This window comes from Heteronotia binoei, chromosome 11 (genome assembly GCF_032191835.1).
Source record: "Heteronotia binoei isolate CCM8104 ecotype False Entrance Well chromosome 11, APGP_CSIRO_Hbin_v1, whole genome shotgun sequence".
NCBI classification, from domain to species: domain Eukaryota; kingdom Metazoa; phylum Chordata; class Lepidosauria; order Squamata; family Gekkonidae; genus Heteronotia; species Heteronotia binoei.
Genome location: NC_083233.1, coordinates 62,977,173 through 62,992,825, shown reverse-complemented (window position 1 = coordinate 62,992,825; position 15,653 = coordinate 62,977,173).

The following is a 15,653-nucleotide window of genomic DNA, read 5'->3' as shown; positions in this document are numbered from 1 at the left end:
CAAACAAGGGGCGGCCGCCTCCCTCCCTCCCCCTCTTCTTTTTTGTTTCGTTTCCTGCTGAGTTTCCACGGGTGTTTGGCTGTCACTCTGGCTATAGAGGAGCCCTTGGTCTGATCCATCGAGACTTCTTTACGAACGAGCTATCATCAACTATGAACCGCAGTAGCTAGGAACTTCTACGGTAGGAGCAGTCTGGCGGGTGGTTTTCTATTATTTAGTTCCTGTATACCCCTAGCCTCCTCGACTCTATGGGACTCAAAACCGTCATTTTATCTTCCCAACAACCCTGTGAGGTGGGTTAGGCTGAGAGAGTGGCTGGCCCAAGGTTACCCAACAAGTTTCCACGGCAGAGTTAGGATTCGAACCCGGGCCTCCCGTTCTCTACTCTGATATTCTTAGCCACACTGGGGCGCCCCCCCCCCTTATTTTCCGCAGAGGCATCTCTCTAGCCCAGGGATGTCGAACTCATTTGTTATGAGGGCCAGATCTGATATAAATGAGACCTTGTTGGGCCGAGCCATGTCAGACCAGGCCATGTGTGTACCAATTTAAGATTAGGTAGCAGAGATATAAACTTTATAAAGGACACAGACAAACACAAATATATATTTTTTAAAAACTTAAAAAATGCTTAAAATGTTAGCACTCGTTTGTCTTAAAGATGCTTTCTTTGTATCTCTCCCATGGGATCCAGGGAACTGGGCAAAGGAAACTGTGGCTCTTTCCTTCCTTCCCCAGGGGACTGGGGGGAGCCTCAGCCAATAGAAGGAAGAGATGCTTAGCTCAGTAGCTTTGCTGTGCAATTGAGCTAGCAAAGCAAGCTATTCTTCCTCCCTTCCTTCCCAAGGGAGGAGCCTCAGCCAATGGAGAAAGCAGAGGTTTTGCTCTGTAGCTCCTGTGCAATCAAGCAAGCCTTGCAAAACGAAACTATGCAGAAGGAAGCATGATATAAGGAAAAGGAAGCAGATGACAGCCAGTTGCTCAGGGGTTTGATAGGAGTCCCAAACTGCATGTTTGACACCCCTGGGCTAGCCGGTGCTGGACCAGATGAACCCTTTGATCCGATCTAGCAGATTTCACTATCTGTGGTCAGATAAAAATGGAGGGGGCCATGACTCTGAGTGGCGGAGCATCAGTTTGGCAAGCAGAAGGTCCCAGGTTCAATCCCCAGTTAGCATCTCCCGTGAAAAGTACCAGCAGCAGGTGATGTGAAAGACTTCAGCCTGGGAGCCTGGAGAGCTGCTGCCAGCCCGGGTAGGCAGTCCTGACCTTGATGGACCCCAAGGCTCTGATTCATGTATAACACAGCTTCATGCGTGGGTTCAAACCCAGGACAGGTCTGCTGGCTCGCCGTCCATTACTGCGGCTGAGCTTCCACTTTCAGAAGCAGTCTACCTCTAAAGGGCAGAGGCTTATGGCAGGAGGAAGACTGAAGAGAAGCAAAACAGTGGCTGGCTACCACTTTGTTGCCCGGCCAATGCGCTTCCCAGAAGCACCTCCTGGCATCTCGCCAGTGTTAGAGACAATGCTGCGTTTAAGTAGACCTGTCGTTGAAAGAGGAATGTGTGGCGAGCGCAATTTTGTTTTGCACACATGTGTATTTACTATATAGCAGGATAAGAATGAAAAGGAAACGGAGCTTGCCAATCATCTCAGGTAAAAAAAAAAGAAAATTAACACAATTCCCGCGCAAACCTGCTTCATCACTCCTCCCCCTCCCCACAAATCTTGATTTCTTGGGAGAGCAATGCTGGTGCATGACTGGTGCGCATGCTTGAGCTAGCCCGCCAGCCAATCTGTGAGCTCTCTGATAGACTCTTTGTTGCCATCCCCCATCCGCCCTCTCTGTGCGTGCTGCAACACTGTAGCCAATAGCAAAGCTCCTTTCTGTTGTCCCCCCCTCCCGTCTTTTCCTTGGCTAAGGCTTTGCAGCAGGTTTCTAAATGACTGGTAGAACAAAGCAGTAGACAATTTACACCTTTAAGACCAAGTAAGTTTTATTCAGAATGTAAGCTTTCATATGCTCTAAGCAGACTTCATCAGACATCTTCATCGTCTGATGAAGTCTGCTTAGAGCATATGAAAGCTTACATTCTGAATAAAACTTACTTGGTCTTAAAGGTGTAAATTGTCTACTGCTTTGTTCTATTGCTTCAAACCAACATGGCTGCCCACTTGGATCTATCTAAATGACCAGTGCTCCAAGTATGCTCCGATGCAGCTCTGCATGGAAGTAAGACACGCACCCCACATTGGGTGCCAAGGGTACTTGCTGCAAGGGGAACTTGCATATGGGCTTGCCCTCGGTTCTTTAGCCTGCAGGTGCCCGCTGAAATAAGGAGACACCCCTGCGCTTTGTATTGAATCACTTGGTGTTATATGTGGAAATGGGCGCTGAGAAAGAACCGTTGCCAGAATCCCCTATAGGTACACACAAAGAAAATAATATATCGACTAGCTTTGCACCATTCGTCACCTTATAGACTAGAGATAGGTAGCAAGGTGGTAACGTTTATTTTACTACCTTTTGCCTCAAACCCAATCCAGCACAAGACTTGCAGAGTAGCTTGCAACCATAACAGAACGTGTTAACAGAACCTGTTAATAGTGGATTGTGTGATATGACTGTCAAGTGGCTAAATCAGGATCCTTACTCATGGATAACTAAATACGTAACACATTTATCAAAAGATGTCTGAAGGTGGTTTGTGGGAGAGGAGAGGGGGTTGCAATGAAAATCATTGAACCTCAGGTGCTTTTTGAGAACTGAATAATCAAAAGCTGCAGTTCACTGTTGGGAGAAAATGCCACCTTTCCTTTTCCAGTTTCTGTTAAAGCAATATATTGAACAGGAGTATACATTTCTTTTAAAATTAAATGGTACCAAACGGGTTTATCATCTAGCTAGCTCATACACATATTCTTACATATTCTACTGATTCTGTTTTAGGAAAAATTAGCACATCAATGTGCTCTGGTGTCAGTATTGTGTAGACAATTAATAGGCCAGCTGCAACCACAGGCTATTCTGGAATGCACACATAATCCTTTGCTCTTAGAGAATGTTTAAACAGTTTGCAGCAATATATAAATGGTAAGCAAACATCACTGTAATTGTTTAAACATGTCATCTATTATGTCAAAACTGAGAAGCCTTAGAAATACAAAGTGAACAGTTCCTAACCTCTCAGTCCAAGGATTAGTTAAGCAGTGAAAGCAGATCTTAGAGTTTTAGTTTATTCTCTTCTAAAAGTTCACAACCCACCTGTTACAGGAAGTCCCATCCCTCCCCACTGAAACCTAGAACTTTGTGATAGGTGTGCTTTGTACTAACCTGTATTGTAAATTACATTTCTTGCCCTATGTTTACTGGTGGTAGAAAGTGCCATCCAGTTGTTGTCAACTTATGGCAGCCTCTTGAGGTTTTCAAGGCAACATTTTCAGAGATGGTTTGTCATTGCCTGCCTCTGCACAGGGGACCCTGGAATTCCTTGGTGGTTTCCCATCCAAGTATTAGCCAGGGCCAACCCTGCTAAGCTTTCAAGATCTGATGAGATCACACTAGACTGGGCCATCCAGGTCAGGGCCCTGTGGTTACTACTAGATGTAAAAACAGCTGTAGGGTCCTGAACTCTTCCAGTTGCGGGGCAGGAAGGAAAAGTTCAGGGTTATAGCAACTCCCTCAGTCTCTGTTTGTGTTGGTTGTTCCTTTAAGACACAAGACAGTCATGTGCAGTACGGCTCTTTCCCATGCTGCTGCAGAGCATCCCTGTAAACTGTGTGTATGTGGGGGGGAGTGTCAGATAGGACACTGCATGGCAAACTGCTACACAATAATGCCTCACTGAATGAAGAAGCTGACCTTACGAGTGCTATTTCAAGCAGCCTCCATGGCCATTTCTTGTTTGTGTGGAAGTGGGCTTCGATAATAAGCACCTTGGGGAGGAAGCTCTTCTGGAAGCCTCTCACCTTGTACCTTTAAAAAACCCCAAACTTTGGAAAAATATGAATGATCTGATCCATACATGATTTGACCCTCTTTCAAATTCAGAGACGACACCAGGAGCCATTAGGAACTGCCTGGTTAGGCACAGTAAGCCTTGCAGAATGTCTCTCTACAAAAATAGATCATCTCCATTGTTTCTTTTTGTTGTCACTGGAGTTCCAGAGAAAGAGAATTCAGACAGCAATTTCAAATCAGGAAACCTATCAGCCCCACCAGATGGTTTCCCAAGTAGAAGAAAGAGTGACACCCTACCAGAGTTGCTGTTTCCCATGGCTGGAAAGATAACAAAGGTTAAAGGCAAGCAGCCACCCTGGGAGCCCATGGTTATTTTCAGCCAAGGAGAGAATAATGCAATGGCTAGGAGTTAGGTAAAGGTAACATCATTTCCTGCCTGCTTGCTCTTCCTGAACAGGGTTGGTAATGATCCAGCAACTCAATTGAAAGTCTTTGTTTGCTGGTCATGGTGTATTTGAAGTGCTTAAAGTCTGTGACAAACACAACTAGGCATTTGCAACCAACCTGGAGTTGTATAATCCAAAGCAACTTCTCTGTTACCTTTTCAAGCTTGCATTTTCCCACCCATGACCCAGAGTCGCACAAAGAAAAAGGCTCACCTTATGTTAATTTGGAGGGTTGCTACCGCAAAAGTGACCTATGGCACCCAATGAAAAGTAAACCTTTGTAGAAACTCCTCAGGGGCAAAACTAAAGGGAGATATGTTAATGAGCATGACTTAAAAGCCCTACTTGTGAGCATGCATGATGTCACACTAATAACATATAGTGAGTCTCCAGAAGGATACACCACCAGTTTGGGAAACTTTTCCAGCTTTTTCTTCGTCAGATTTTTGTGTAACACTAGGCCTCTCAGTAGTGATCTTCCTTAGCAGTATTATACAACAGTCCTCACCCCAGCACTGAATTGTGTAAAGCAGAGAACTGAAACACGTGGTAGTGCTTGTATTAACAAAGCTGGAAATGGAAGTAAAAAGTCAACAGAAACCCAATTGGTTAGTTTCAGGTGGGTAGAATGCATATGAAAGTTTATATCCAGAAATAAACTTGGTTTTAGAGGTGCCATTGGAGTCAAACTTTATCCAATTGATTAATGTTACCTAGTTGTAAGAAGGCAGGAAACCTGCTAAATTCAAGTTTTACCAATAGGTGGTATAAGATCATCTCCCTCCATATGTGGTTAGGGTCTCTCTTTTGGATAGTTAATTATTTTGTAATTTATTTTTAAATGTTATTTATAGTCCACCTTTCTCACTGAAACTCAAGGCACACAGTGCAGTGCAATCAATAGAATGGGGCATCCAATAAGCAATGTAATAGGGTTAGAGAACCTGGAATTACGGATTTTTTAAAAGATGCATAAATTGTAAGTATTTGTAAATCCGTGGAAAATTCAAAACACAATAGCGTAATGCCTTTTTATTAAGATCATCAAAAAGTCACAATGCTTTTGAGTTCTGCAGAACTCTTCATTCAGCTGGAGATTTAGAACAAACAACTAAAAGGGTAAGAAGGGAAGAGAAAAAGTTATTTTGGGCACATTGGGAAAAACCCCAAGTGTGGTTTTGTAGCAATTTTAAAGGTAACTTTAGATATTCCAAGAGTGAATCATAATTTGTAAAGAAAAAAGAGGATCAGTAATAGCTAATGAGATTGGGGTCCTGACAGTGACTCTTCAGTTCCAAGGCTATTTGGCTCACTGCTCATTCATCTATAGGTAAGCAAGCATGTGAAGGTTTATTTCTAGGTGGAATTTGCAGTGCAGTGGAGCCTTCTGTTGACTCAGGCTTGATTGGGCAGGGTTGTCAGCTGAAACATTTTGCATTCCTCGTGCATGCAGACAGAAATCAATCTTGGAACCTTTATGTGAATAAGCCCAGGGTCTTCAGAACGAGAGAAGCCAAGGCCAAGTTAATCTGCAACACCAAATTATGTTTTGCCACTGTGTGATTGAGTACTGTGCATGCACTCCCTTTAATTTAAACTGCTGGGAACCAATTAATGATCTCTGCTTTGACACCAGCCCTAGTTTGCTGTTACATCTGAACTAGCCAGTTATGGTGCTTGCCCTCCAAAACAGGATTACGGCCCAGTTTCAAACCAGGGTTTACTCTCTTGGGTCTGAAGAGGGAGGAAGTTCAGATGCAAGAGCAAATAACAATTTGTAGTGAAACAGAGGACATCAATTATCCCTGAGCACAACCAGGAGACAGGCATGAACACAAGTCTTTGGTGTTATGGCATTACATCTGAATTAGACGTCCCAGAGTCTGAGCATTGCAGCCACTCTGTGCCCATTACGGGCAAGCAGCTGCTCCATTTCCATTGGTGGGGAAATTAAAAAAAAGACAAGTTGCCTGGAAGAGTTCTATATTGTGTTTTATATGTGGGATCCCTCCGGACAATAAACTTATAGCATTAGGCTGTTGAGCACACATGCAGTAATGTGGTGGCTCCATCTTGTGGTTAAATCTGCTGTGCCTTTAAAGCTTCATGCTCTGCCTTCAGCTTGAAACCATTATGGGTTCTAGAGGCAAGAAGTCATTTTATATAATCAGTTGGGTTTTTTTAAAAAAAATAACCAGGCTGATATATCCTAGAGGAAAGGCAAACCATAACCCCTAATTATTTTGATTAATTGCAGGGAAGGATCATTTCCAGACACTGATCAGATGAACCTGTTCAGTGCTTTTATTCATCATATATTTATTATGTTGCATTCTGATATAATGGGATATTAATATGTCCCATAATTGCCTTGTTGCATCAAACCAGAGGACTGTCTAATCTGACAATCCTAATGGGCTAGCCAGACATCCCTGTTTACAAGCAGGACACAACAGACATAGTTATCCCCATTCCTTCAGCATCTGGTGCTCAGAAGTCTATTCTGCCTCTGAATATAGAGGCTCCTTTTAGAGCATCATTGAGAGAGTGCCTGTACTGCAAGCAGAAGGGTTCCAAATTCAATCCCTGGCATCTCCCATTAAGGTTAGCTCAGGTAGCAGGTTTTGGAGAAGGCCTTTCCCCATGCGAGACCCTGCCAAGCTGCTGCGAATCAGAGCAGAGACAACACTAAGCTAGATAGTGGACCAATAGTCTAACTCAGGCCACTTCATAATCTTTTCTTATAGTCAAGCCAGTGGCGATCATCACAGCTAGCAACACATCCCATACACAATGAATTCTCAGGGAGTCAAGGATGCTGCCAAAGTTCATTTTTTAGCTTCATACTCACCCCTCTCCTCTTAGCTGTCAGTTTTCTAAACTTCACATGTAGTCTTGTCTGTTCTGCATGCAGTGGGGCATGGGAGAGAGAAGTCCAATGATGACCTCATACATAACATAAGCCTGATGGCGCCAAGATATGTTTAGTTGCATCAGATGCATTCAGTGGTTATCTCAATGTTTTACTGTAGCTGTAGACCCCCCTCCTGATCCTCTGCTAGTGGCCACCCTACCTGAGGAATATACCAAAATGTATTTTTCGGTCACCTCAAGTGTCCATATGCAGGAGCTGAAGGTAATACTTATTTTTATCCTACTTTCTCAAAACAGCTTTCATCATTATCTGCTCCTCCATTTCACCCTCACAACAACCACCCTGTGAGGTAAGGTTAGGCTGAGAGAGTGAAAGGCCTAAGGCTACCCAGTGGGTTTTCATGGCAGAGTAAAGATTTGAATCTGGATTTGCCAGATCCTAGTCCAATGCTCTAACCACCACCCCCTGTAGGAGGTCCCCTCCCTTTGCAACAAATAATTTTAACGCCCCCTCCTTCATCAGGCATCCTAAACAGAAGGCCTAAAGCTGTATGTGTTACTCTCATACCATTAGGGAGTATCTCCAGTGGCAGAGATTAGGTACTAGGTTAAGGGAGCAAGCTGTCTGTCAGGGTTTTTTTTAGGGGGTGTTTTCCTTCCCCAAGATACAAGTGCCCTGGGAGGAGGATGGGAGCAAGAGAAAAGCAGGTGAGCAAAGAAGCAAGGGACTCTCCATCTTTGCCCCCTACCCTTCCACTGCTTCTTGCTTTAGAGTTTCACCTGCCATCTAGTGGTGCTCAAACTGACATCCAATCCCCAGTGAAAAGTAGCATGCATCACACACAAAGTTGATAATTGGCAGTGATGTGCCTACAGTTTAGCTTTGCACGATGCTTGCAGATTTGTGAACAGAGCTTCCTGCGGGAAGGAGGGAAACTTGAAAATCAAGTTACCTAGGAAGGTGGTGAGGTCCCCCTCACTGCCAGTCTTTAAGCAGTGGCTGAATAAACACTTTTCAGGGATGCTCTAGAATGATCTGCATTGAGCAAGGGGTGGATTAGATGGCCTGTATGCTCCCTCCCAACTCCATGACTCTAATTGGGTTTGCCTGTGTCCTTTATAAAGTTTGTATCTCTGGTAACTGACATTACATTTTGTCAAACATGGCCCTACAAAGTGACATTTATGTCAGATCTGGCCTTCATGTTTGACACCACTGATATAATAAAAGTGTGTCAACCCCCCCCCCCAAAAAAAGAAACAACAAACCCCTGACTATTTGTAACAAGATGTATCATGTATATAAACTGGCAGCCTGCATGGAATCATGGGAAGGCAGGAAAATTTGGAAATAACACCCAGGTCTACAGATCTCCTTCAGGGTGCTTTCAGGGAGTCAAACAAGTGGAAATGAGGAAGGCTTAGCTGGCAGCAGCTAAGTTCCACCCAGGCTGTTTGTCTTCCTCTCTTGCAGGTACTTAGAACAGCAAGACCAGTCTGCTTGTTTTGTTTCCTTATATTATGTCATTTTTGTGAGCTACTTTGGACACATAAATATCTGCGGACAAGTTCCCTGAATACATGGAGACCCCTGTGATATCATGGTCCTATTGTGTACCTTTAGTCACCCACTGAAGGACCAACAGGATATAGTAACCCTAATTTTCTGAACAATCTGTAACATCATCGAGCCACAATGGTTCACTGGTAAACAAAATCCAGAAGGTGCCCCACTAAGAAAATGAACAGCTCTCTTATGCTTTATATGATCTTAACTTTTGGTGCTGCAAAAAACAAAACTCATTAGGGCAGAAAACTCCTGTAAGGAAAAGCCCTCTACTTTTCATACATATGGACATCTTGATCACCAGTATGGTTGCCAGGGTGCCTGGAGTTTTGACTCGCACACATCTGCTCTAAGAAGTGGACTTTGCCCACAGTTTCTAAGGCTTATGTGGATACTATAAGCCTCAGCTTTGCAGCAGCATTCTACATCTCTGGATGGGTGTTAGCCAGAACTACAGACGAGCTTCCAGCTGCTCCTTGTGTGCCCAGTCTTGGCCGCTGCAGTGGAAGAAGCCATGCCACCATGTTTCCAGCCTGTTTCCATGAACCAAAGGCTAACACCACCAGAATCCGTCTTTTCCTGATTCCATATCCAACAGCTGCTTCAATTTCTGCATAAGGCAATCAAGCTTATCCAGGCATGGATCCTGCCAGACCACTCAAGCCTTTGTCTAACGAAACCCAGGACAAAGACTGGTGCCAGGAAGAAGACTAAGGAAGAGGAAGACCATCTTCAGCCAAAAGCCAAGTTCCATTGTAAACCGGGTGTTACCTAGGCCAACATTTGATTCTCTATTGTCACCTTTTTAGATAAGTCCATTTAATCTTAAGTGTTCCCTACCCAGTAATCACTTCTATTCTTCCCAACTGTCACTTTGGAGCCTCTCCTTGGTCCCTTTCAATCCGAAAGTTCTCTCAGGTATCCAGGATCCAGGCAAGTCCATTGGTCAAGAACAAGCACCCAATTAGGTGTCACCAATGCACTTTCTATTGGCTACTGCAGAAGTCCAGCCTTATGGTCACTGCAGAGCTTCCCCTTTCTCCTCCCCTATACCTCCAAGCCCCTGAGGGTCTAAGGTAGTCGTCTGACCCAACTCCACTCATGTGCTTCTATCAGTATTCCACCTTCCGCTGCATAGATCCATCCCCGATTCCTGATCAGTTTTGGGTCCCTTACCCACTCCCTCACTTGTCGCCAATTGAAGCCTTCCTCGAAGACTACGATAGGTAAATATTACCCTGTGTGTCTACCCTTTATGTTCCCCTATCCATCTATCTATATTTCCTAGGACTATATGTGTGATTGTATGTGTATTTTTATCTTGTATGGAAGACTATATTTTTCTTAATAAAATATAATCGGTTTTACTAAATTAGAGTTCCCATTATTTAAGCATCACTCTCTGGTTGGTTAATCTTGTATACATTGGGAAAAGATCCCTAGTGAGCCAGGTGCCCACCTGACTAATTCCCCAACCTCGTTTTGAGGGCATTTCAGCTTACACTCCATTGGGTCCTCTGGCAATACATCTACGAACAAGAGGGTTGTTGGTTTTTATTCTTCATCCTACTGAACCAATATGCTTGCTGAACACAACCTCAAATCCAGCATGTGTATTCAATAATCTGTTTCCTGTGAGGTCTACTTTGTTGCCCACAGACAGCAGGTTACAACTGCAGATGGCAAGACTACCTCCTTTCTGCTGGCTTGCATTTCAAGTAAAACCCTAGTTGTAACTTTTTTTTATTGCTGTGACTCAGTAATGATGGTAAACTTGAGTCCAAATCTGCCCAAGATGCTGCTTTTGCAGGCTTGGGTCAGGGTTTTAAGAATAGTGGGTTGTACTTCAACCTCCCCTCTATGTTTTGAGAGAGATTAAACTCTGATATTCAGTTTTTTGTAGACATCTGTGTGTCTTGAGCTACATGTATCACAGGCCTGGTGATATTTTAAAGACTTAAGATTTTGTTCCAACATAAAGTTTTGTGGACTAGAGAGCACTTCTTCAGATCAATGAAATGGCTCTGAAAGTCATCTTTATCCCACAGAGGCTTATGCTAAAATGGCCCCACTGTTGGACCTCCTGATGGCACCTGGGTTTTGGCCACTGTGTGACACAGGATGCTAGACTGGATGAGCTACTGGCCTGATCCATCATGGTTTCTCTTAGGTTCTGAAAGCTCTGCCAGTCTATAACATGACATCAAAATTCAGTTCATTTTTGCTACTGCAAACTAACTTGGTTGCCCTTCTGGGCGTACATATATCACCTTTCAGGAGCATGCAGAATCCTTTTACTATATTGCATGATATGATTAATGTGTGAATGGGGTTATCTATGGCCTCATTGCAGCCTGTAGCACTCTCCATCCATTCCAAAATAGGGTGATAATAGAAGAGATGGAAATCAGCAGTCAAAAACTTGTTGCCCACATTACTCTTTTGCTATGTTTTAATGGTTCTTAGATCCCATGCCTTTTGGGTTATGGTTCTAACAGCCAGATCTGTAAATGGCAGAACAAAAAGCACTCCTGAATAGGGAAATTAACAGAGGCATAATTAAGTGAAAGCAGGGTGTTTTTCTGTCTCTGCATGACTTCCGCTCAGGTCATTTCCACCACCACCACCCCTTTCCACTAATCTCATTGTTGTGCCAGAAAACTGACAATCTCTTCTCACAGCTGCCCAACTGCAAGGACAATGTGCATCCACAGCAACAGATTTCTAAATCAGTCTCTCTTGCCATAAATTAAGCACACTCTTTTCTCCTCTCCCCCTCCTCCTTTAAAAGCTGGTGCTGTTTAAGATAATGAAATGGTATAATTGCTATATCAACAGCTTAGCTGAAGTGTCTCTGCACTTTGCCATCCTACAGCAAATTGTGTTACAAAATTACCAGCTACCGCAATGGCGCTATTGTTCGCAGAGACAGAATGTTATCGTTGCCCAGGCAGCAGTCACAGGCAGCCTTGCGCTAAGATCCATCAAACCTTATTTAACAGTGCTAGGAGAAAGAAAAAAGCTGTACAGCCAAATCAGTTTTTCCATAATGGGATTCCAAGGCCTGCTTCACGTTATCCACACAGAAGAGTAGCCTCCTGAATGGCAGTTGCCAGAAAACAGCTTCACCTTGCAGTTTCTGAGAGCAGCTTCAACTCCACGTCCGTACTTTTCCCCTTCCCCTGGGGCTGTGACAGCATGAACAGTGACATGCATTTCAAATGTCTCCAGCTTCACTTCCTAGCTTAAGGAATCTGGTAAGGATCTGAGTGCCTTTAATACACCCACATGCAACTAATACATTTAGCAGCTTGCTGTAGGCATATGTATGCTTTGGTGATAATTATTGGGGGGGGGATTACTCCTGAGAAGGGGCACCAGAACTGTCACACTCCAATAAACTGAAATAACTGCTGTCCTTTAAATAGTTATGTAAAACCAACGGTATTATCAGTTTTTATGTCTGCTAAAAGTGAACAGATTTATGTTTTAATAAAAAGATAAAATGGAGGCAAGATTCTCTAATCTTTTTACTCATGTACTATATCCAAAATGAACAAAAAACATTGTTGAGGTATACTTCTTGCAAGGAGATGAATATAGGAATGCTAACTGGATACCTATAGCTTCTTAAGAGCATGCCAGGACATATAATACTTCTACCAGGCAACGAGTGAGCGCTTTGCATCTTTATGTTACTGTACTAAATGAAGCATGTTCAGTGAACAATTGTTAATAGCTACTACTGGAAATGCCTTCCCCCAAGTTTGAAGAGCCATTATCACAGACTCCCACAACCCACAGCCTGCCTACATTTGTGCAAAATAAGATCGGCTTCATGTTCCAACCGCCAATTGACTGGTATTTTAAAAATGCCTCATTTTGCAATTTTTTTTCAGTCATCAGAACATGCTGAAGTTGTTTCTGACTGTCCTAAAAATACCAGTCATTGTGAAAGAGGTACCCAATTTTTAAGGAAAGTCTTACCAATTCTTTTATACTTACATACTTTCATAGCGTATTTGGAAAAATGGACCAGCATTCCTTTTTCAAACTGATCTGATAACCTTCAGCTACATGTGTAACTAAATTTTGGCTTTGTCTCACTTATTCTCTCCTCCCATATGCCAGTGGTAGGGGCAGGTAGCTGCAACCAGGAAGACTATTGGGAGGTCACTGATTGAGTCTCCACCTCTAACATCAGGGTCCAGTTTTATTTTCACCTTCAAAGAATTTCTGATAGCAACCTTTTTACTTTCTCCCCAGCATAAACCTTGAACTTTGGAGTGGGGAAAGGGAATACAATGCAGCATATGTAGCCAGTTTGAAGTAAGTTTCCAGCCCTCAGCACTTTTGCAGCCTGAGAGCTGGCATGTAAGTGCCCAGAAAACTACAGGGAGCTTGGTGCAGTTTTGACATGCTAGGAGTTTCAACAGCCTCCCTGCAATAGCTCTCAGGCCAGAACTGGTCACCTAAAGCCTATATACCACTAATTTAATGTTCTTCAATCTTGCAGCTGCAACCATTTTAAAAAAGCCAGGCAGAAGGTTCTGGAGAAACAGATCACATACTGCTCAGGCGTAGTCCAGTATAAAGATGGGCTGTATACTATTAATGTCATGTTGTCTTCTGACAGCTGAAGCAAACACAAAGTCTCCCAAACAGTACTTACTTCCCTTAAACATTTCCCTGTAGCGTGGAACATGCTGTCTAATTTAATTATATGCTGTAATTATAGCTCTGCTTCTATTGAAGTGGGATTTAGCACAACTGGAACCCATTTCTGAAAGTACAGGAAAAGAAAGCACACAGTTTGCCTATTTAGGCAAGTCACAGCTTCAGCTATTCCTGCAGCTTCTTTAGCAATCAGGACCTCTTTATTTATGGAGGCGAGACTGTTCCTGTATTATAGGGACAGCTAGCATTCCTAAACTTAAGAGCTACACTCAAAAGCAAGCACCAGGCTAGAGACGGTTCCCCCGCAGGTCATGTTCCTTCAATGGCAACTCCATTCCTTTCAATTTCATGGCCAAATACCACAATCCATTGTGTCATTTTTCATTCACACAAGTGTTTTACTCACAAGCAGTGCAGCTTAAGGACCCTAACACCACAATGTGAAAAAGCAGCCCTCAAATTTCTGAAGACTTTTTGTCATTGTAAGGGATTTCCTTTTCCACAGGGTATCTTCCCCCAGATTTTGGAAGGAGGTATAAATCAATAAGACCTTGACAATTACTGCTGATGCTGCATTTGATTAGCTTACTTTGCACATTACACTGCTTCTATGAGTAAATGCTTGCAGAAGAGATAAGGAAACAAAGCAGATGTGAAAATCCAGTCAATTTCTGTTGCTAATCACCAGACCTGCCTTCCCAAGCCTCTTGAGTCTCCCCACTGGGGGGGGGAGGGTGTCTTGCATAATTAAATTCAGCTGTAACAGCCCAGGCCAGCCTAATCTCCTTAGATCTTGGATGGTAATCAGCATCAGCCATGATCAGTACTTGGATGGAAGACCACCAAGGCAAATCTGGGTTGCTACACAGAAGAAGGCAATGGCAAACCACCTCTACTTGTTTCTTGCCTTGAAAACACCATGAAGGAGTCACAGCATTAGTTGGCTGCAACTTGATAGCGCTTCTTGTAAATTATATTACTCTCTCCACTCATTTCTTTGATTCTACCACAGCAGTCTCAGTTACACTATGGAAAAGCAGAATAAGACCTGCGTGAACTGCTTGGGAGCAGCGTATGGTTCTCAAGCAGTAACTTGATTATTCAATTCAGAGTTACTGCATGCAATATATTAATATATGTCATGTGGCTGGCTGCTTTAAAGCCCAATTAAGAGGGCGGTAGTAGCCTTCTAAAAGCAAATCCATTAACACACCAAATGCTCCCACAGCTGGAAGAGTTACTGCAAACTACACTGTTCCCAGGCTGCTGACAACTGACTGAAGGAGCAATGTAAGCAGCTTAAAAATAGAACAGCACAGTGATTATTATTTCCATTGCTTGCTTCACGCAGTACATATTTTGCTACAGAGTTCAATACCAGCGTCTGGAAAAGCATCCCTTTTGAAATCTGTAACAGTTGACTAATCTCCTGAGGATGTAGCTGTAACTGTGGAAGCAGATGTTTCTATACTGAACAGCTTCAGACCAGTAATGAAACCAGGAACATTATTGGGGGGGGGGGGGCGTGTTCTGTAAACTGCTTGCTTAGTGGCAAGTTTTTCCTTTATGTAGTCTATAACAGCCATACTGAATTGGACCAATACTCCATATGTTCCAGCATTCCACTTCCTACGCTGGATAACTAAACCTTTAAATAAAAATCCAATTTAATCTAAAACCCTCCAGGATGGCTGATAAGGCTCCAGTTCTGCCTCAGAGCAGTCCATGTTACACCAAGCACCTTATTTCTGTTTGTTATGCAAGATAAGCTACGATCAAAATGAAGGCTGCCCTGAATTTATTTTATGTATTAAACTGTCTTGACATGTACACCCAACATTGGCCAGTTTTGCCTCTATTTCTAATGAGCCAGGCTACATCCAGCCAGTGTTACTTAATATTTTCAAGCACCACGAAATCTTATATATTCAATCTGGTTAGGACAAACTGGATCTGACCCTGGTCCACTGTGATTTTGGGGGGCCATGCTGTACCTAGGGCCAAATGCCAGTTCATGTTTCCTAAAAGAATGCAGGGTAAGAATACAGGATGCTAGGGAACTACAAGCAGGCATTAGCCCCAGCAGCGTTTCCTGAAGTCCATGTTGGGGTGGACAAACAGAAGGGGG